The 23,587-nt window shown below is 35.9% G+C and overlaps 1 protein-coding gene across 1 annotated transcript in view; it reads right to left on the reverse strand.

Moving 5' to 3' along the window:
- The window catches only part of CNTNAP2 (contactin associated protein 2), a gene marked incomplete at its 3' end in the record, with an annotated part of 2,047,702 nt that overhangs the window by 1,350,948 nt on the left and 673,167 nt on the right, over positions 1-23,587 (reverse strand). The window lies entirely within an intron of this gene.

Consider the following 23,587-nt stretch of genomic DNA (forward strand, 5'->3'; position numbering starts at 1 on the left):
TCTCATTTTTCCTACTTTCTAGGTTTAATGAGCCATGAGAGCTACGTTTCTGTCACAGTGATCACGTTAACTCCACATAGCTGAACATATATTCCCAAACACAAAATGTGCCCACTGTGTGCCTATTCAATCTTGTATGCCAATTTTAGTGGAAAAGTAGCATTTACCTTTAATGACATTTTATTAGACATCAGAAGCAAGTGTTATTTGCTCGATTATAACTTAATGTAATTTCGAATCATAGGCACTTAAATAAAAGAAATAATGTTTCAAAGCAAGGGTATGAGCACAAGGCCTCTTCCTACCCATATAGTTGTTAGAAAAGATGAAAGAAAAGTTGTCTTTACCTGTTAAATTTATACCTCAAGTTGTGTGGCGTTATCTTAGCAATAACACTTGATTTATGCAGCTATGAGTCCATACTAGACACAATATATATGTATGCCCTGTTCCTATTTAATTTACATTTCAATACATTCATTATGTAAAACAACCCACAAAATGATTCTCTCACTATTGACTATTAGTAATAAACCCTTTGCTTCTCAATGACATAGCAATGCAATTTCAAATATTAGAAATATTTGGATAAGTTTTTAAGAAGTGTAAAATTACTTCAGCCTTAAAAATCTTAAGTTTTCACTTAACTTTATGCCCAAACAATTTGCTGGTCATCTTAGTCCAGATCTTGACCCTCCATTAGCATTTGGAAGCTTCACCTCTGTTACTTACTGCAGTTTCTTTGCCACTTTTCTTTGGGTCTTTATTCACCTTTTACGATGTCAATTTTCTGGCACATTGTGATTTTAATAAAAAGCCTAGTGTTGTAAATTCATTCAGTTTGTCTCACTTCAAATACTGAGTAAAGCGCAGGAAATAAAATTAGGAACATGAGCCCTCTGTGTTAAACAAGTTTATGACCCCATTGTGAGGCATGAGTAATATTGATTAAAATTTTTTTAAAAAATCAAAGAGACACTAATTTGTGATCATATGTTCACAGGGCATGATTGATTCTCAGTACAAATTGTGTAATTTGTAATCTTCATTACAAATCTATTCACTACTTATTATCACCTAGTTTCCAGAAAAGAAAAAAAAAAAAAAAAAAAAAAAAAAAAAAAAAAAAAAAAAACCTATGGCTAGCCATTATTGAATGAATACCAAGTGGCAGGATTTTATGCAGAACTTTATGTGTGTTGCAGTGCTCTATCTATTTCACAGTCCTCTGAGATAGTATTTCTATTATCTTCCCATTAAGTGTGGGACAATTAGCTTAAGCTACCTTCAGTTACTCAGCTAAGGACATAGGTGATTGCAAAGTCCAAGTATGGCTACTCATACTGTGATGAGTCTAACGCTTAGATTAGTACTGCACTTCTCTTCTTTACATCACCAGAACAATGAATGTTCTTATAAGTTCACTTATTTTCATTATGGCCTGTCATGGATTGTCCATACCTAAAGCAACACTGTCCACAGATAACATCTTATTCTGCCTAAATAGTCTTACTTGAGGCCAAATTAGAAAGTAGGAGAGTTCATATCTGCTCATTGCCTGCCAGGAAACAGGGTAGGTGTAACTTTAAGTCCCAAGGGATTATAGTCTTAAAACACAACCAAGACTGAATCTCCTCTCGGGACACTGTCATTTACAATGTCTTGTGTGCTTACATGTCCTTTGAAATTCCAGAGTGAGGACGAATGTTTGTAAAATCGCTGTGGTGAGGCCTCTTCAACAAAAGAATTGTGCAAGAGAGGTAAGAGGTGGTTCCATTGAACATTTTAGCTTTTGTGCTCATCTAAATGTTATTAGGACATGATCTAAAAGTGAATTTTCTGTATAAATACACAATTCAGGATCCTTGAAATTAGGGATTATTACTCACTCATCATGATTTACTCATTGATCCTTTTCATGAAAGCCAGTCCATATTATATATCCCGTCAGATAATATAATTATCCAGAATATGTAGAATGCAGTAAATTTCATAAATAAATGCAATGTTCTAATGCATTCAGGGACTGTATCCTGGGCCCCATACCCAAGAAGGATCAAGGCCTTATTGCTTTTGTTCTAATATAAGCCATATGTGATTTCTAATGTCCTACTAGTGACTTGTTGACAGTGAATATTCTGCTAACTCCCTTACAGTTTATACTCTAAATCAATCAGTCAATAAATGAATCATTAGACTTTATATGACTTTTTCATTAAGCCAAGATCTCTTTATCATTTTGCTTTCACTGTCTTAAATACCAGACTTAGGCAGGGGAAATGTTAGAAGGATGCCTGTTATCCATTAGTCCCGTAATATCAAGTCAAGACCACTTATCAGTAGAGCTTAGCTATACATTGTACATAAAAGAATCAATTCACATGTAAAATGAGTCTGTTAATGAAAGCCTGGTAAAACATCTATGCCAGTCAGGAACAGTGAGAGCATGGGTTTGAAAACTTAGGACAGAAAAATACAAAATTATGTTAATTCAAGAATGGTTAAAAAATTACAATGACAGATACTCTGGCCAGGCAAGCATGTAAGCTGACTGAATGTCTTCACCTTTACCTCCTCTTCTCTTAATCTAACCCCCTCTCCTGTCATTCTCCAATTTCAAGAGATGATCACCTGCTTTGACCTACCTCATCTCCAACTGATAATTCACACATACTATTTAAACCCTCCTTCCCACCACTGATTCTATTATTTTACCTTCCAACACCACCTATTAAGGAGAAATTGGTAGAACATCCTGCTTCTCTTCCTTCTGTAGACAACCCCTTCATGGAATAGTCTTAGCCAATCTCATTCTTTTATTTTGTTTTATTTTTTATTGATGTTCTCTCTATTTATGTTTTAGATGTTATCCCCTTTCCACCAACTCATCTCTCCCCCTCCCATTGCCTCCATGAAGTTGCTCCCTCTCCCAAACACCCTCTCCCACCTCAGCACATTGGAATTCCCCTACAGAGGGAAAATGAGCCTCTTCTCCCATTGATGCCAGAGAATGATATCTTCTGCTGCATATGCACCTGGAGCCATGGGTCTCTCCATGCAAACTCATTGGTTGGTCTTTTAGTCTCTGAGAGCTATGGTATGGTTAGTTGATAATTTTGTTCTTCCCATGGGGTTGCAAACCCTTTCAGCTCCTTCAGTTCTTTCTTTAGCTCCTTCTTTGGGGTCCCCTTGTCTAATCCCATTCTAAGTGTCTGATCATAATACCCAGAGGTATATTTTCCCAGAGCCCTCCTTTGACATACCCATCAAATGGCAAGACTTTCTGACCAAGGAACACATGGCCACCACACTCTCCTAAGAACCAGAAAAGGCAAACGAAACCTAGGAATCAAAGACCCACCTACAAAAGACAGGACCAGGTGTCAATATTTCAAATTAAAATCTTTCCAAACCACATAGTTATATAAAACATGAGGACATAACCAATAACAGCCGCAGAAATGTGTCTACTAGAGCTAGCAATGCCCTGAGGATTTAGCAACCTACTTGAAGCAGAAGAAAAAGACCTTCAAACAACCTTTATGAATATGAGAGAGGTTATTAAGGAGAAAATGGACAAATCTTTAAAAAAAAACACAAACAAATAAGGCCAGAAATTAATAAAGCAGTTTAAGACCTGAAAGTAAATATGATCAATAAAATAATACAAACTGAGGGAAATGGGGAAATAAAAAAATGTAAGAAAAGTATGCACAACAACTGAATACAGGGGATGGAAGAGGAAATTGTAGGCACAGAAGAGGGAAAAGAAGAATGTTTGATGGATATTTCCATCAAACAAAAGGGTAAATCTAAAAGTATATAGCAAATGAGCATGCAGAAAATCTAGACACCATAAAAAAACCAAATCTAAGAAAAATAGTAATAGAGGAAGGAGAAGCAACAAAATCACAGATCCAAAAGAAGAAAATTTTTCTTACACAAACAATGAGATTTCTAATAAAGTAGAAGAAGCATATGGAATACCAAAGAGTCTGGACCAAAAAGAAAATATTTTTATCACATAATAACCAAAATTTTAAACATACAGAATGGAGAAAGAATATTAAAAGCAGCAAGGGAAAAGACCAAGGAACACATAATGCAGACCTATTATTATTTCACATGAATTCTCAGTGAAGACTTTAAAAGCCAGATGGGTCTAGAGAGATTTGTTGTAGAGTCTAAGAAACCACAGATGCCAGCCAAAACTGCCATACCCAGAAAAGGCTAAAATCACAATAGAAGGAGAAAATAAGACACTCCATATTAACACTATATTTAATCAAAATATATCTACAAATCTAGCCTTAGAGAAGGTACTAGAAGGAAATCTCCAAGAAAGGCCATGCAGAGACTTCCCCACCTGAACATCCATCCCATATACAGCTACCTTACCCAGTCACTATTGCTGATGCCAAGGAGTAAATGCTATCAGGAGCCTGTTATGGATGTTCCTGAGAGGCTCTGCCAGAGCCTTACTGATACAGATTAATATGCTTGCAGCCAACCATCACTCTGAACACAGAAACCCCAATGAAAGACTTAGAGAAAGGACTGAAGAAGCTGAAAGCATTTGCAACCCCATGGGGAGAGCAACAATATCAAGAAATCAGACCCACCAGAGCTTCCAGGGACTAAACCACCAACGAAAGAGTACACATAGGGGACCCATGGCTCCAGCCACATATGTAGCAGAGGGTGGCCTTATAAGGCATCACTGAGAGGAGAGGCCCATGACCCTGTGAAGGCTCAATGCCCCATATAGGGGAATTCCAGGGTGTTAGGTGGAAGTGAGTAGGTGTAGGGGGAGCATTCTCATAGAAGCAGGCTGAGGGGAGATTGGAGAGTGGGGGAATTGGGAAGGGGATAAGATTTTAAATTTAAATATATGAAATATCCGATAAAAAGATTAAAAATTAGGGAAAATTCCAACTAAGAGAGGGTAACTGTACCCAAGAAAACAAAAGGAATAAATAATATGAGCATATTAATAGAGGGGAAAAGCACTTAGACACATACCTCCACAACCACCATCCCTTTCACAACTACAACATCAAAATTACAAGAACCAACAGACAAAATTCACTGATGTCTCTCAACACAGACTAACAGAATCGGTGCTAAAACAGGATCTATGCTCGAGTTTCTTCAAAGAAGTAGGCCTTCATTTCCAAGAAAGACATCACCTTTGACTAAAAGGATGAAATAAAATATTCCATCAAGTGGACCCAAGTAGGCAGTTGGTGAAATCATTTAAATATATGAGAAACTTCAAACCAATGTTAATCAGAAAAGAAAGAGAAAGATACTGCATAATCATCAAAGAGAAAGTCCACCAAGCTGACATTGCAATTCTTCACATCTATGCACCAAACACAAGGGAAGTCAAGTTTATAAAATGAAATGCTTCTACAGCTTAAATTACATATTGATTCTCACACATTGATAGTGTGAGACTTCAATGCCACACTCTCACCAACAGCCATTATTTGGATAAAAACCACAGAGAACTGTTGTAGCTAAATTACATTATAAACCTTATGGACATAACAAATATCTAGTGAACATTTCATACGAGCTCAAAATATCATCTCTTTCTCTCAGCACCTCGTGGAACCTCATGCCTATACACTTGGCAATAAAGCTAGTCACATCAGATACAAGAAAATTTGAATAACACCCTGCATCCTTTCTGACTGCTGTGGGATAAAACAGAAACAATGAAAACTGTACAAACGCATGAAAACCAAACAGCCCACTACTGAATTAAAAAATATGTCAAGACATAAATTAAGACACAAGTTAAAGATATTTTAGAATTGAATGAGAATAAATAAGCGACATTCCCAAATTTTCACAATGAAGGCAGTTCAAATATCAACTATCAGTCCAAAGTACTATGTGCCTGCAATACATACATACATACATACATACATACATACATACATACATACATACACACACACACATATATATGGTGAGATCTCATAAAGGTAAAGTCACACCATAACTGACATCTCTAGAATAAAAAGAAGAAATCCCATCCAAAAGAAGTATATTACACGAAATAAACTCAAAGATGAAATCAATATTATAGTAAAGATGGCTATCCTATTAAAAGGAATCCAGAAAAACAGTGCAATACTCACCCATGCTAAAGTACAGTTCTTCACAAAACTCCACAACAGACAATTTTAATTTCATATGAGTGCACACAAACACAAACACACACACACACACACACACACACACACACACACACACACACACACATACACACACACACACACACACACACAGAGAGAGAGAGAGAGAGAGAGAGAGAGAGAGAGAGAAACAATAGCTAATACAAATCTGAGTACTAAAAGAACTAGTGATAATATCATAATTCTCAATTTCATGCTGCACTAAAGAAATATTAATACAAACATCATAGTATTGACAAAAAATTCCCTAAATCAGCTTAATAAATAGGATCAAATTGAACACTCTGATATAAATTCCCATATCTACAGACTCTTGAATTTTTATAAAGAAGTCCAAAATAACTTTCATTCCACAACTCCATTTTGGGCAAAGTGGGCACTCTAGCCACACCATCCCACCCATTCAGAAAAAGCCTGACTCTCAGAATGTTGTTAAAACCAGGCTCACAGGTAAGAATTCTGTCCCCAGTCCCAATATCTGGTTTAAATTGAACCACCATGGGGCTCAGCAGGCATAGAAATTATCCAAACTGTCAGGGACACATCTTTCTTTCAGTTCATAACTCTGCCCCTGGCAGACTGGGCACTCCAGCACCCTGCCCCCAACTCACACCCACCGACTGCCTAACTCTCAGGAGGTCTTCAAGAACCAGGGTCACAGATCTGCCTTAGCTAGGGTCACAGTAGGCCTACACTAACTAGGATACTAGAGCCCCCTTCCCAACAAGAAATAGCACTATTTGTCTCCCAGAAGGCCTGTTCTAACCCAGGTAATAGAGCTCCATCTTTCACAAAGAGGAAAAGGCTCCCATCAGAATCAGCAAGGCCAGCTCACACTAGAGATAACCAGATGGTAAGGGGCAAAGGCAAGAATATAGGCAACTGAAACCAATACCACTTGGCACTATCAGAACCCAGCCCTTCAACCACAGCAATTCTGGATACTCTAATGCACCTGTAAAGCAAAATTCTGACCTAAATCTCCTGAAGATGAAAGAGGACTTTAAAGGGGACATAATTCAATTCCTTTAAAGAAATATAGGAGAACGCAAATAAACAAGTAGAAGCGCTTAAAGAGGGAACACATAAACCCTTTAAAGCACAATCAGCACAATCAAATAGGTAAAACAATTGAGGATTTAAAAATAGAAACATGAAGAAATCACAAATGAAGACAAACATGAAGGTGGGAAATCTAGGAACGAGATTAAGAATTAAAGAAATAGAAGAGAGAATCTCAGGCATAGAAGTTACCATAGAAGATATCAGCACAATAATCAAACAAAATACAAAGTGCAAAGAGATTTTAAATGAAAATATCCAGGAAACGCACAACACAATGAAAAGATCAAACATAAGGATACTAGGAATAGAAGATTGAAGAATCTCAGCTCAAAGGGCCAGAAATGTCTTCAACAAAATCATAAAATAACACTTCACTAACCTAAAGAGATGGCCACAAACATCCCAGAAGCCTACAGAACATCAAATAAATTGGACCAGAAAATAATCACATAATAATCAAAACATTAAATGTACAGAATGAAGAAAGAATATTAAAATAAATAAGGAGAAAAGGCAAAGTAAGATATAAATGCAGACCCATCAGAATTATATCAGACTTCCTAACAGAGATACTATAAGCCAGAATATCTTAGACAGATGTCATGCAGACCCTAAGAGAACATAAATAACAGCCCATGGTATTATATTCAGCAAAACTCTCAATCACCCTAGATGGAGAAAACCAGATATTCAAATTTATTCTTTCACTAATACAGCCTTACAGATGATACTAGAAGGAAAATTCTAATACAAGTGGGGAACTATACTCAAGAAAACCTAAGAAAGTAATTATCTTGCAAAATCCCAAAAGAAAAGAACCACAGAAATATAATACTATCTCTATAAACAAAAATAAAAGAAACCAACAATCATTGACCATTAAAAATCTAAACATCAATGGACTAAATTCCCCAATAAAACTGGTCCCAAGAAACAAACTGGAGTAGATATTCTAATATCCAATAAAGTAGACTTTCAACCAAAAATTATCAAAAGAGATAAGTGGATATTAGCCCAAAAGCTCAGAATGCCCACAATACAACCCACAGTCAATATGAACCTTAACAAGACGAAGCCTCAGGTGTAGATGCTATGATCCTACTTCAGGAACAAAATAATCATGGAAGGCAGTGGGTGAGAGGGACCTAGATGGGAAAGGCAGGGGAGCAAGATGGGGGGAGCTGGATGAGGTATGGGAAAAGATATTGAGATGTCCAGCTGGCCAGGAGAATTAAAAAAATATGTAGCACTGTAGGATGGACCTCTAGAGAGGAACCACTAGTCCCAGATGCCAGGAATTTGAAAGGCTCCCAGGACCCACTAGAAATGGCATTAGCTCAAAACAAAACAATAAAAAAAGAAAGATATAAAGGAAGAAAGGAAGGAAGGGAGGAAGGAAGGAAGAAAGGGAGGAAGGAAGGAAGGAAGGAAGGAAGGAAGGAAGGAAGGAAGGAAGGAAGAGAAAAATGGCATTAGCTGAAATGCCCAACAGTTAGGTGATAGAAACTGAAAACACCACCATTAGATAGACATGGCCTCTAGTTGAGTGATGGAACTAGCCACCCATCTCAAAATTTTTCAACTCACAATTGCTCCTGTCTGAAGAAAACGTGCAGTTACAAACACTGGAGCAGAGACTGAAGGAAAAGCCATCTAGAGACTACCCCACCTTTAGATTCATCTTATGCACAGATACCAAACCTAACAATATTGCTGATGCCCAGATGTGCTTGCAAACAGAAGCCTGGTATAGCTGTCCTCTTAGAGGCCAACACCTGACTAAGGAGCACCCACTTAGGGGAGGGGAGATAGAGTAAATACATACTGGACAAAACGACCTCTTTAACAAAGGGAGCTGATTAAACTGGATGGATGCATGTAGAGGAGACAAATAGGGTCAAACTCATCACACTGCACATCTCAACCCCTAACGAATCAAAAACCTCATGTAAACCATGTACACTGAACCTGATAGAAGAGATGCTGGGACTAGCTTTGAACTCACTGAGAGGAAAAGACTTTCTGAAGATAACATCTTTATCACAGGCACTTAGATCAACATTAATAAGTAGGCCCTCTTGAAAAACTTCTCTATAGCAAAGGACACCAATATTTGGATAAAGCAGCAGCTTAGAAAATGCAGAAATATTTTTGCCGCCTATACATGCAATATAAGTCTAGTACCACAGTATATAATTTATAAAAAACTAGCTATCAAGTGAATAAATAAACTAATAAATCCCTCTAAGTGGGAAGGAGATCTAAAGAGCGAAATGTCAAAAGAGGAAACTAAAGTGACTGAGAAACCTTTAGAGAAATTTTCAACATTATAAGTAATCAGAAAAATGAAAAATAAGATTTTAATTTAATTTCATAAGATCTTCATTTTAAGATTTTATCATATTTCCATCAGAATGGATAAAATCAATAAAACAAGTGAAAAGTCTTGTTGATGAGGATATGGATAAGAGAACAGTGATACATTGCTAGTAGGACAATTGCAGTACAACACTACAGAAATAAGTGTGGTAATATATCAGGAATATGGGAATATTGATCTCCTTCAAGAGCTGTGCAACTCGTTCATAAGGATGCTTTATCCTACCACAAAGACAGTTGTTCAAATGTGTTCATTGCTGCTCTATTCATAATAACCAAATTTGGAAACCTCATTGTGTCTCAACAGAAGTTTGTGTAACAAAACTCTAGTACATTTATAAACTGAAACATCATTTTTCCATTAAACATAATGAAATTTTTAAATTTACAGTTAAATGAATAAAACTAGAAAAAAATCATCCCAAGTGATGTAACACAGACCCAGGATGACAAATATGGTATTTCCCATGTTTTTGGATATTACTTTTTAAGTCAATAATAACTAAGGTACAAACCATAGAACTACAGAGTTTAAGTGAGAGGGGCTAAAATACATTTCTAAGAAAAGGAAATAGAATAAGTGATTATAGATGGATGGGTCCATGGCCAGATTGGGAATATCAGGTAGAAAGAGAGAAAGGAGGTAATGGAGGAAGTATGGGGTGAAATTAAGGGCCTTTCAGAGGATAGTAATAAAATAAAATGGAAGCCTCCTAAATATATACATATATTGAGATCAAAATGAGCATATTCAAACAATGGGGAGACAGATTCAACTGACCATCTCGAAGCTTCCATTAATGGAATTCGGTTCCATCTAAATAACATGTTAGCCATGGCAACTACAAAACCACCCAGGCTATTTCCAAGATGACTGGTGGCTCTCCACATTCTTTTAGCAAGGCCCTGTTGCTGAAGACAACACACACAAGTTGAACATGAGGAGACTGAGCTGGTGCCTACATCAATCCTTCTATCTCACTTGCTATCATCTTCTTCCGAAAAGAAAGGCTCTCTGCATGCTACCAAAGGAGTTAAGTAAACACAAACCCAGCCACAAAACCTATTATCTATGATTGTGTCTTGTCTTCAATGGTAGCATAAAGCTTGTGGGAATAATCAGCCAATATCTTATATGACTGATGATGGAACCAATCTAACACTGTTTCAATAAACTGGACCAGATAGAAACTTAAAACTAGATAGTCCAGTGACCCTTGGTAAAACAAAATAAAGTAACTCTCACTAACATTTTTCTATACTCATAGATTAGTGCCTTACTCAGCCATCATTAGAGAAGTATACTCCTTTTAGCAGATAGGAACAAGTACAAAGACCAATAGCCAAATATACACAGAATGAAAGAGCATGGAATGTGTAGCCGTAAATTAGATAACTACAACAAATCCACCCCTCAAGTCTCATGAAACCTTACAGAATAGGAGACAGATAGAATATAAGAACCAGATGGGATGAAAGACACCAAGAAAACAAGGCCCTTTAAATCAGCATAAGCCAATCACACATGAACTCAGAGAGACATAGGCAGAATGCAGAATGCAACAGAAAAGGTTCTAAAACTAAAATGAGAAGTAGAAATATACCCCCATCCCTAACTCAGGAGCAGTCTCCAGTTGATAACCACCTGCAAATAGAATTTCAAAGTATTTTCATCCAAGCGAGTCTCACTGGAGAAATCAACTACTCTTAAATACAGGCTGTGTGCCCATCAGTAGATGACCAACAGGAAACTAAGTCAAATGGTAACTTTTCAGGGTCCTTTTCTCTTAATGTAATGCCAGGGATTTTCCTTATATTTAAAATTGTATTGTATTATTTTTTATTTATATTTTATTTTATGTATGTTTTTCCTCTCTCATTTTATGCTATAGATCCATTTCATACATATTATGGCTTTCAGTTTGGTGTTTTTATGGTATTACTGAGTGTGTGAATATGTCTGCTTCTTGCACTTGCACTGTCTCTTCAGAGTTCTTCTTCTACTATTTCTTCTTCTTCTTCTTCTTCTTCTTCTTCTTCTTCTTCTTCTTCTTCTTCTTCTTCTTCTTCTTCTTCTTCTTCTTCTTCTTCTTCTTCTTCTGCTTCTTCTTCTTCTTCTTCTTTGGTTTTTCTTCTGCTGCTACATTTTTGTTTCATTTATTCTAATTTAATTTATTTAATTTATTCTAACTTAATTTATTATTATACATTAGAGACCTGATTGTTTATTAACAAGAGACAGAACAGGAGTAGTTCTGAAGGGGATAATAGATGGGAGGAAATTGAGGGGTAAATGGAGGAAAACTGTAATCAGGATGTGAGGAAACTTTATTTTTAATACAAGGGAAAAATAAAGTCTTAAATAACATAATGACAAACATTTTAAACTAATAATAATCAACAAATTAATGGAGTAAATCTCTTCTAAACATACATGTGACCACAATAGAACTTAGAAATACATAAAGTGAATTTTAATGGATCAGAATGGAGAGAATTTGCCTTATATTTATAGTAAAAATTAAATATAGTACTTTAAGAAATAGGCGAATCCATTCTCATAGGAAATCAATTTGGAAGCATTGACCTAACTTACTTTTTTGATAAAAATTTAACCAACTGACATATGAAACTGCTATCCACACCAAAGAACACATTTTTTGTTCAATATGCATTATATAATTTTCTAATTAGATCTTATGTTAGGTAATGAAACAAGTATTAACAATAATAAAATTAGTGAAATCTTATTGAATGATTTTCCTTCCTCATGGAGTGTGTATTTAATACCAGTGGAAGGTTTTGGTAAGTTGAAGTATGTGAAATTACACAGAATGCTCTTAAATCATCAGTAGTCAGTAAGAAATATTACATGATATAAATGACTGAATAAACTGTGGACCAGGTGATTTAAGATACAGTAAAATCAGCTCTATGAGAGATTATGGCAGTGAAGTACATCTAAAAACAACAAAAGTCCTTATATTTATAACTAACATGCCATACCTAAAACAATATTAATGGAAAGAAATACTATCAGAGTAGAAACAAATGAACTAGAACAGAAACATATAAAATATACAAATTATCAAATTAATAGTCCCATTGTATGATAAAATGAACAAAATTAATTAACTTTTGACTTCAGTAAGTAAAAAGATACAAATAAGTAAAGTTATAAATTAATAAGTAAATAATGTAATGGATGCAAAGGAACCACTGACATCCTAAGAAACTACATGAATGACTGTGTATCATCACATTTAATAATCCAAAAGAAGTGGATAAACTCTTGAACAAATGTAACTTAGCAATACAGAATCATGAAGAAACACAAAATCTTAGCTGGCTCATTATCTATTAATGATATTGAGCCATTAATTAGATTCATGAGAAGCCCAGGGCCTGATGGTTTGACTGCTGAAGTCTTTCAAATATTTTAAGTACTAACCCAATTTTTTCTAACTCTTCCCAAGTCTTAGATATGAGAATATTTTTAAAATTATTTATGATGCCATCATTATTTTAATTCTAAATTCAGAAGTTAATAGAGTCCCTATTCATGATGATCACATATGTAAAGATTTTCACTTAGCAAACCAAATTCAACAACGCGTTAAGAACATCATTCATGATCAAGTAGGTTAATCCCCATGATGCAAAGTTAGGTTCCATGTATATAAATCAATAAATATGATATTTCAAGTTAACAAAATATTTTAAAGTATTATAATAATTGATATAGGAAAAACTTTACCAACGTTCAATATAACAAAAATTCATATATTTGGAGTAGGTGGAATAAGATTGGTCCTAATGGCAAACTCACAATCAGCATTATCCTTAGCAATTATAAGATGAAAACTTCTGCATTTAGCTGTAATAGTAAGACACAGAAATAAAAATTGTGTCTAAATAGGAAAAGAAGCAGTCAAATGGTCCCTACCTATAGATAATATTAGTTTTATATGAAGAAAACCTCAACTATTTTACCTATACAGAAAAAGTTGTTTATTTACACAATTAAATACTACTCAGCTGTTAAGAACAAGGACATCCTGAGTTTTGCAGGCAGATGAATGGAACTAGGAAACATCATCTTAAGTGAGAAAACTCAGACTCAAAATGTCATACATGGTATGTACTCACTTAGAAGTGGATATTAGCTAAAAAAGGGAGAAAATATCCGTGATCCAGTCCACAAAACTCATAAATATTAACAGGCTAAAGGTCCCAAGTTAGGCTGCCTCAGTTTTACTTGGAAGAGAAGAACGCAATCACGGGACCAGAGAGAGAGGAATGGAGCTGTGGGAGGAAAGAGGACAAGAGATAGGGAAACATGACCAAGTATTGGGTGGGAGAAAAGGACTGAAGCCCTGAAGGCCAACAGAAAGAATGTAAACAAGCAATTTGGGGAGGTAGTAGGTGGGGAGAGGGCTCCAGAATGTACTAGAGACCTGGGAAGTGAGAGACTCTCAGTACTCAAATGGAGGGGCCAGAGATAGAATGGGAGAGGGAATTTGTAGAGCCCACCTCCAGCAGAAAGACAGGGAATAAAATGAGGAAAGGGGTTGCCATCCTTCAGTCAAAAACTCTGACTCATAATTGTTTATGTCTGCAAGAACTTCAGGGACAAAAATAGAGAAGAGCCTCAGGAAAAGGGTGTTCAGTGACAGGCCAAAAGTGGGATTCAGCTCAAGGGGAAGCCCCCAAGGCTTGACAATACTACTGAGGCTATGAAGAAGATGAATTTGATATCAGAGATTTAAAAAGTTCTAATTTATAGTAACTACTAAGATCTGAGAATAAATTTATACACCATATGTATTAATTCCACAATGAAAGTTAAATATTATATATTAGAGCTTTTACTTTTGCCTTTTCTTCCTGTGGAACCAGAAATTCAGCATTTCCTGCTACCTCAGTTACAACCCTATTGCTGCAGCCAATACACACACTGGCTTATTAAATTTTTTCTTACAGCTTTGCCTCACTGCAGTGCATGCAGACAAAATATTCTAATCATGATTTGGATTATCCCACTCCTTAGAGGGAAATAGGCAAATGACAGGAAAAAAATAAATGTCCAGTGATTCTGGGTCATGCAGAGAATAAAGCAAAATTCCCACTATTATTTAGGAAGGCTGATGTGGACTTCAAATCCAAGTCTCACTTTTGGTTTGACCCTTATGTTGACCTTTTGATGATCATGCCATACAACCTCCAATGATCTCCTAACACAAGATGCATCAAGTCACTGTCTCAATGATTACCATTCTTCTGTGACATTACAGTGATTCTGGACATGATAACTACAGATTCTTGGCAATACATTTCTTAAAGCTTACAGATGGAGAATCTGCATAAGAAGGTTACTAATTGGAGCTTAAAATGCTTAATTATTGGCAATGCTATGAGACAAGGGATTATCAACTTTTATGGTATAAAATTCTGTCTCTGGCTTTAATCACTTCTTTCTTTTCTTAATCTTTTTTTAATATATACTTTAACCAGAAGGTTCAAATGATGACTTTTAAATTAAGATGATAAAAAAGATAAAGACAATTAACAGCACATTCATTTTTATAATTGATGTTTATATCCATATGGAGTCTATCTTCTTATGTGAATTTAGCAAAGAGTGTTCAGAGTCAAAATCCTCCAAATACTTTGTAATCCAGCAACATTGTTGATTGTATATAAAGAATTACATGGGGCTAGAGATGGACCAGTTGTTAAAGGAATGTACTCTACTGAAGGACATCTGGGTTCTTTCCTGCTCATCTGTACTGAAGTTAGAGGCTGAAACTCATTCTCAGTAAGGTAGCCCAGCACCTGGATTTGGTTTGATAATACATCCTGTGCTGCAGCAGGCATAAGGTTTGAAAGCCAATATGCAAAGTAGTTAAAAATGAAAACCCAGAAACTGGGGGAGAAGGGATCTTATTCATGGTAAAGTAAAGGACAATCTCAAATATGTTAAAGTAAAATGTTAATGCATTTTGTCTCTCTTTGTTATTTCAGGAGTGGGAATTATTTGAGTGTGTTTTCCCCTCTTGCAGCTAGATATAAAAAAATCCCATACAAAGGCCTTGTTGAAAAGGAAACAATTTACCTCCTAGCACTGGTGGAACTGTGGAACTGGCACAGAGTTAGTATGCTCAGCCATTTTCTTTATAGTCATATTAACAATCTGAGAGGTTATAAATCAAGTATCATGAAGAAAAGAAATATCAAGGTGTCTAAAAGGATAGCTGTTTTCACAAGGGTTCTGAGATTCTGCTGGGGGCAAAACAATTGTACCATCAGACCTTTTGATTTTCTGCTGAATAGTCATTTCCAACTGTTTCCTTCAGTAGCAGAGAAATGAGTGAAGAAAGAGTAGACTTTCAAATGTCTCTTTTGTTATTTATGTATTGTTCAGAGATAGGGCAGAGACAATTTTGAATTTGCAGTAAATAAATTTGCTATATTGAATTCTGCATCTGCTAGTTATAGTGGTGAACAAACCGATAAGAAATGGATCCCCCAAGTGGAAAATGAGCCACACAGAAGAATTCAAACTGAATTCCTAGTTTGAAATTCTGAGCTATACTTTAGCAAGTAACAGAACTGCAGGCTAGGGCTTGGGGAAAACTACAGACAATATTCTGTGCATACAACAGAAAAATGATTTTTCCACTCATTTGGACCTAAGTTTACAGTTGATGGGATTTGTCTTTGGGACAATATCTTCTTGTATACTATAAATATTTAGGGATGTAGATACATTTCAAATGTATCATTTCTAGTAACTGTGGATGTTCCATCTCCCTTTTGTATGAGGATAACCAGGAGTGAAAGGTTTCTATAGCCAGATCTACCAGTAGTGAGAATGAATATATGAATTTATCTTCAATTATCATTTACAATATCAACGCATTGTGACTTTTATGGGGTTTCTGATGTCTAACACTCAAGTTTATGTAAAAGTAAGCCCTAAAAGTGTTTTTGAATGCTGAGTAAAACAATATATTTAAAATAAAAAAAATAAAATAGAACATTTCTAAATTGAGAAGCCCATGCTCTAGTGAAGAAACAAACAAACAAGATGCACAAGATTAGCTCTTCAGATGCAAAAGTTTGGTTTAGAAGATGAATTGAACAAATAATTTTATGTGGAAAATAAAAGGAAATCAAAACAATCTTTGATACAAGTACAATTTAACCTTTCAAGGAAAAGGCAGTATGAATGAGGAATGTCATGAGAGCAGGAAGCTGGCACAAAGTGATCTGTTTCTGATTTCAATATGGAGTAGAATGTGGTTTACTGAACATGAAGTTTGTGTGTAATCATGTGGCATTCAGAACAGGAAACTTAACTATACACAATAGCTGTTTTATCTTCAACATCATGTCTTTTGCACATAGGTTTTAGCTCCATATCCATGCCACAGCCATGTTTTCTGAGCTAAAATAAACCAAATAAACAGGTCTGCGGAAGATTCAATACCTTCTTCCTTATTGCAAATAAATTGCCTTCCCTTAATAAAAGTAAGAAACATGAGAGGCAGCTCCTGAGAGGAAAGATTTCAAAATATCCATTCTTTAGATAGCAAAGATCTGAGCATCTGACTCTCACCTTTCTTATCTCTTCTACAGGAAATGTTTTCATCGTATCACTAAGCAACATTTTCAGCTAAACTTAATGTAGTTTTGTCTTATTTTACATAAACTTTACCCACAATTTTGCATTTGGTTTGCCTGACATACACCTTTGGTCTTAAAGTTTCTTAAAGGCTTCTTTACTTAATGTTATGGTAGTGTTTGGTAATCTTAAAAGTTCATGGACATCATGTAGGAGACATTTATTTAATTCAAGACTTTGTGATCTTAGGCAAATGGATGGAAATAGTAGCTATCATCCTGAGTCAGGTAATCCAGTCACACATGGTATGCACTCACTGATATGCAGATACTAGTCCCAAAAGCTCTGAATACCCAAAAATCAATTCACAGATCTCATGAAGCTCAAAAAGAAGGAAGGCCAGAATGAGGATGACTCGATCCTTCTTAGAAGGGAGAACAAAATACTCATGGGAGACACAAGGTCAAATAGAGAAACAGGGATTGAAGAAGAGATCATTCAAAGACTGCCTCACCCCAGGATCCATCCCATATGCAGCTACCAAACCCAAGCATTGTTTTTAATACCAAGAAGTGCTATCTGGCAGGAATCAAATATGGATGCCTCATGAGAGGCTCACTGAGAATCATACAGATACAGTTGAGGATGTTTGCAGCTAATCATCAGACTGAACAGGAGGACCCCAAAAAAGAGCTAAAGTAAGTACTGAAGGAGCTGAGAGGGTTTGCAGCCTCATGGCAAGAACAGCATTATCAACTAACCAAACTCCCAGAATTCCCATGGACTAAAACAACAACCATTGAGCACACATGTAGAGACCCATGGCTCCAGTTGCATACATAGCAGAGGACAGCATTGTCTGGCATCAATGGGAGAAGTGGCCTTTGGTCCAGTGATGACATGTTTTCCCAGTGTAGGGGATTGTCAAGGGACTAAGGTGGAGAGAGTGATTAGGAGAGGGAGCACCTCCTGGAAGCAAATGAAGCAATCAAGCAAGCAAGAAGCAGGGGCAGGAAGGGATAACATTTGAAATATAAATACAGAAAATATCCAATTAAATAATTTTAAAAAAGACTGTGCACCCCACATCACAGCCTCTCTTCTTATCCGGTACTAGGCAGTACCTGGCAATTGATAGGTATTACTTAATAGACCTGTCTTTTCAGTACTGAATTTAAACTAATTACATGTTAAATATGAACAATATTGACATTGTAAAATATTAAATTAGCTTTAAAAATAACACTGCATTTTATTCTCTTTAGAATGGTAAGTATGAATATATTTCTCTGTTCAAAATTTAGACAATATAGAGTAAATGTAGCGTAAAACAGAAAAAGCTATTACTCTGAACTGCCACTTTTTAAATTTTCACATATAAAAATATTATATTAGTACATATATGATAATGTGTAAAATTGTATGCCAGGGTATTTAGGAGAATAGTAAAAATAACCACTTAATATTTTAAAAGCAGTGTTTCCTACAGAAGCTGTATCTGTCTGTGGAAATATTGGAACTTATGTGAATAGCAGTGAGTGAACAGAAACTAACCATAATTGTAAATTTGTGCTAATAAGACAAGAAGAGAAAAGAGGAGAGAGTCTAGTCAACAGAACAGTCAGTGTAAAGCACAAAGATTTGTAATAGGATTGGAAGATCAGAAAATGATTTAGGTATAAAAGGCCTCCTTTGAGTCGGAGGAGTGGGTGATAAAGGGCAAAAACTAATGTCTGTTTACACTGTTGAGCCCTACCAAAGCTGACCAGAGCAGGAAATGAAGGCAATAGGATCCTTTGAAAGTCAGGTATATTTGAGACTGGGACCAAGGAAAAATGATTGAAATTCTCTACAAGAAGTGTTAACCCCATCTTTTACGTACCATTCTACTGCACAGGAACCACCCCACTCCCTCATAGTACATAGCTAGGAACTGCCCTTGTACAGATAATGAAAGAAAAGCCACATTAAAACACAGGTAGTCAACTTTGCATCCATATAAACACTGAACTGTTCTAAAAGAAACAGCATATTCTAAAGGGAAACTGTTCTCTCCAACCTTTGGTTAAGAATATTGAAATGATGCACCAGAAGAAATTGAACTTTTCCCAGGAATATCATGTTTGGTACAAGAAAAAAACTTGAAGCCTGGTGCGAGCCTTTTGGTAGGAACTGGCCTACCAAAAAGAGACTTCATGCAGTTCTGACTTTTAAAGGAGACAGTAGAACTGACAATAATGGACCAACAACAGGAAACACTGTACTCTGACCTAAACTCTTCAGTTATGCATACTTTCTTTGCTTGTTATTTAAACCTGACTCTTAAAGATAGGCTTGGAGGGTCAGTGAACCTCTTTGTTACTCTTTCCAATGAAGGCCATTGAGGAATTCATGCTTCTGCTTCTCACTATCTCTTGCTTCTTTAATTGGCCTGTTGAGGATCAGTGGGAGAGCCTAGATTGCTAGTCTTGTCAGGAACCAACCCTCAGAGCTTCAGTAAAAATAACCTCTAACGATGAAGAGGCAGGTTTGTGAGTGATTTCCTTCTGAGAAGACAGTGGAGGCAATGGGTGATATACAGAACTTCCGGATGTAAATTACCTGAAGATGATTGATCTGTCATTAGAATTCATAGTGTGCGAACTTGATAAGGAAAGCATGTGTTCTTCCATGTTGTCCATGAGCAATAATTTACTTTAGTACAAATAAGACTAAATGCTATATTTAAATTAAAATTTGTTAGACATACAGTTTAAGAAAAAAACAACTTTTGCAGGGAAGATACCACCATCTACGTTAATTTTCAGAAATTAGAATGTCTTGTAACTGTCTTTATTCAAGCACGATATGATCACATGTCTATTTGACAAAGAATGTCTAGCAGAACAAGTCTTTTGTTTTTCACAAATGCAGTCTGAAACACTGAGGATAAAAACAAAAGCAGTTTTCTGCAGTATACTTGAACAAGTGTGAAACTTTTTCTGTCTCAAGGTTATAATTCCTACACCCTTGGTGCTATCAAAGCACATATCTAAGTCTCAGAAATGAACTCTGCCCCTTTCCATCAACAGAGTTAGATATTAAAGTTCTGATGACATGGAGAATATAACAATCTGCTTAAGTTTCTGCAGCAAATGACTTGCGTGGTTGCCCTTGATCTCCTAAGAAATGAGTGAGGATGAACATCAAGCTATAGTGTCAACAGTTGCTTTGTGCCAAAAGATTCAACAAGTTCTTGTTCACTGAAATGTCACCTCTGGGGTCCAAGAAAAATTTTCAAGGCTATGTCAAAGTTATTTATGATTTATGTTACTTCTGTATTTATTAACCAGTGCATGTTCAAGCATGAATTACACTACTTTGATAAGGTTTCCTTGAAAAATATAAGCAACTAGTATATGCTGCCATTTGATGCAGGTAGTTCTTTGTTTTAGAAAGAATTCATTCAAAGCCAGGCTCAGGGGAAGCTAAATTTTCTTAATATGTTTTGTGTTACCCAACTATGACAGAAGCAGTTTGAACATTTTGCATTTTGAAAGACTCACAAAAGTAGTTATGAAAACTATACTGAGCAGAAACTATTAAGCAGCCCATCAACATTATAGAAGAGCTCAGTTCTGTTCACACGTGTTGCCACAAGAAACACAGCTCTCACATCAAAGTGAGTAAATGTTTGATTTACAACAAACAATGTGGGTGAGTGCTACTCAAGAACATGGCAGTCTTCTACCCAAGACCCTAAATTGGAAGTAGTTTTATTGGGTTTTATAGTAACAGAACAAAGAAAGTAATACATCCAGGGTATTTAAAAAAAAATAATCACACACATTTTTTTGTTACATCAGAGAAGTAAGATGTAGAGCCAGGAAGAGGTTCCTCAGATGTTAGCTAATAAAAGTCTTATACCTTTGATTAGTGGAGGATAAGATTTGATAAATAAACACCAAAGGTTAATTATCTGTTTTTCAGGACATTGTTTCTGACCCAGCAGAGTAATTATGCTTTCAAACCTGAAACATCTCAAACTCTTCATAATCATTGATGTTTTAGTCAGACAAGCCTTTTCACACAGCTTGGTTCCAGAATTTTTCATTTACACACCTATATACATGTTGAGTCCAGCTATGATGACACATATGAACTAGTCTTCCACCTCTGAAAGAATATGGCTGGGAAAGAACATGCAAAAACGATAGCATCAGAGATGAACTCAGAATTACAAATGAATAAAAAAGAGTAAACTTTGAAATGCAACACAATGGCAGCTAAGCATGAACTAGAGAAAATTATTAGTAGATGGGGATGAAAATGTATTTAACAGAAGTTAAACTTTGTCTGATGATAGACCGAGACCAGTTTTAGAGATTTATTATCCTGTAACAAATGATTGTTGAATTTATAAGACTAAGGCCAGCCTTGGCTACTTTAGTAATATGTCAATAGAAAAAAGACTTTTCAATTTTCTGTAAACTATGTTTGCACACACCACAGGTTAACATGCAACTTAAAGTGACCTAATAAGTCAATATCTCATGGTTATATATTTTTCATAGTGTTCTGAATAACTGTTAAGCTACCAACTAAAGGGTTGTTACCCAAACCAAACGCCGAGCTAGCAATGCAGACATTTTGGATAAATTCTGTTCTAATTGCAAACGCTTGGTATACATTATTGAATACTTTATAATATACTAATGTGACTATCTGGCTTGAAGTAGACCAAAATCAACATACAAGTCTTTCTTATCCAACAAAATTAGGGTGTATTAAATATGAGAACTCAATAACAAACCTATACCCATTTGGACTATCACCCTAATCTAGATACAAACATTTTTGTGCATAAACTTTCTTGTAGATTACTATACTGACTTTTCAAAGGGCTAGGTAGATACTTTTATTGAAGTGATAGATACATGTATGTTTTGATATTATATTAAGACATGTGAGGGTGAGAATGTAGCACACTGAATAATTAGCACACTCAAATTTCAGACAGAGAGCAGAGTTTAGGAAGCAGTATTTGTAAAGGTATGCCCAGGGTTATGGAGACGGTGAAGGTAACATAACCCCCAGGGGATCTGGTACTTCATCCCATCAGAGCCTGGAGTTACAAGGAATGGGCTAAAGAGCTAACAAAGGCAAACACAAAAGTCACATTGCTTTGAAGAACTCCACAAAGGGTAAACCTTCCGGCTAGCAGTCTCTTTCCTTTCCTAATATCTTGTTAACTTTTTCCAGGCAGAAACCACCTGAAATGGGGTGGGACACAGAAACCTGTTCATGCTGACAAAGAATTGGTAGAAAGCAGGCATGGAGGGGAGATAAAAAAAAAAAAAAAAAAAACCCAGACAAGCCTAAATACTCTCCTTATGCAAAGTAATATATTCTGAACTCTAGTGAACGGTAAACTGGTGACTGAAGTGACTCTGAGTGGCCCACTCAGACATCTCAAACTTGTCTTTCTTGGAGCAGAGATTTCAGAGAAAAAGCACTATTTTTCAAAATGTCCTTACATTTGTGGCTTTTTTGTACCAATCAGGTGAGGAATCCCTTACCATTGATTTGAGAGCTAGGTAGCATGGAAAAACTTGTAGTGGCCTGCTATCTATGTGTTGGAGTGTGTGTTAGAGGTGGTGCAACACTCATTTGAACAGCTTGCTATCACTGTGGAAGCTAGAGTTTCCACCATGATCCAGGCATACCTGATAGTTTGGGAAGACCATATTTCAAGGTTAGCTTAATTTACTTTTCTGTCCGGTTAACAGTTACAATTCCTGAAAAACTAATTTTTCACCCCGACACTATGTTTCGTGGTTGCTGTTGTCTGCAACCAAGACTCTCAGACATGCAGTACTTTGAAAGAGCCAAAAAAAGTTTTTCATTCTGACAGGGGCTGACAGGTGCTTCTCATCACTTTCAACCTTCTGTGCAGCTACCATTTTGACACTAGCCTTCTCTGCAAGCAGGAAATCAAGGTTCTATTTATATACTTGAAGGGAAAATTGTGAGCGATTAATCTTTCCATTTATTTTGATATAGTTATATACATTGTTTCCAGAAAAAATATCTTTAAGTGAATGCAAATATATATGTTTATTGTCTGTTCTAACTAGGCAAATTTTAAAATGAGTATATAATGTATCCTTCTAGTTGAGCCTAAAACTGTTCATGGGCTGTCTATGAAGCTTATTTACTAGAAATTTTATGAAAACTTGAAGATCTAGCAGAATAAGTAAAACATGACATAATCATCAGAAAATTTACTTCAAAAAGCTATTATTGAACTCTTACACACAATCATAAT

The sequence above is a fragment of the Micromys minutus genome, assembly GCF_963924665.1.
Source record: "Micromys minutus genome assembly, chromosome: 18".
Classification (NCBI taxonomy): domain Eukaryota; kingdom Metazoa; phylum Chordata; class Mammalia; order Rodentia; family Muridae; genus Micromys; species Micromys minutus.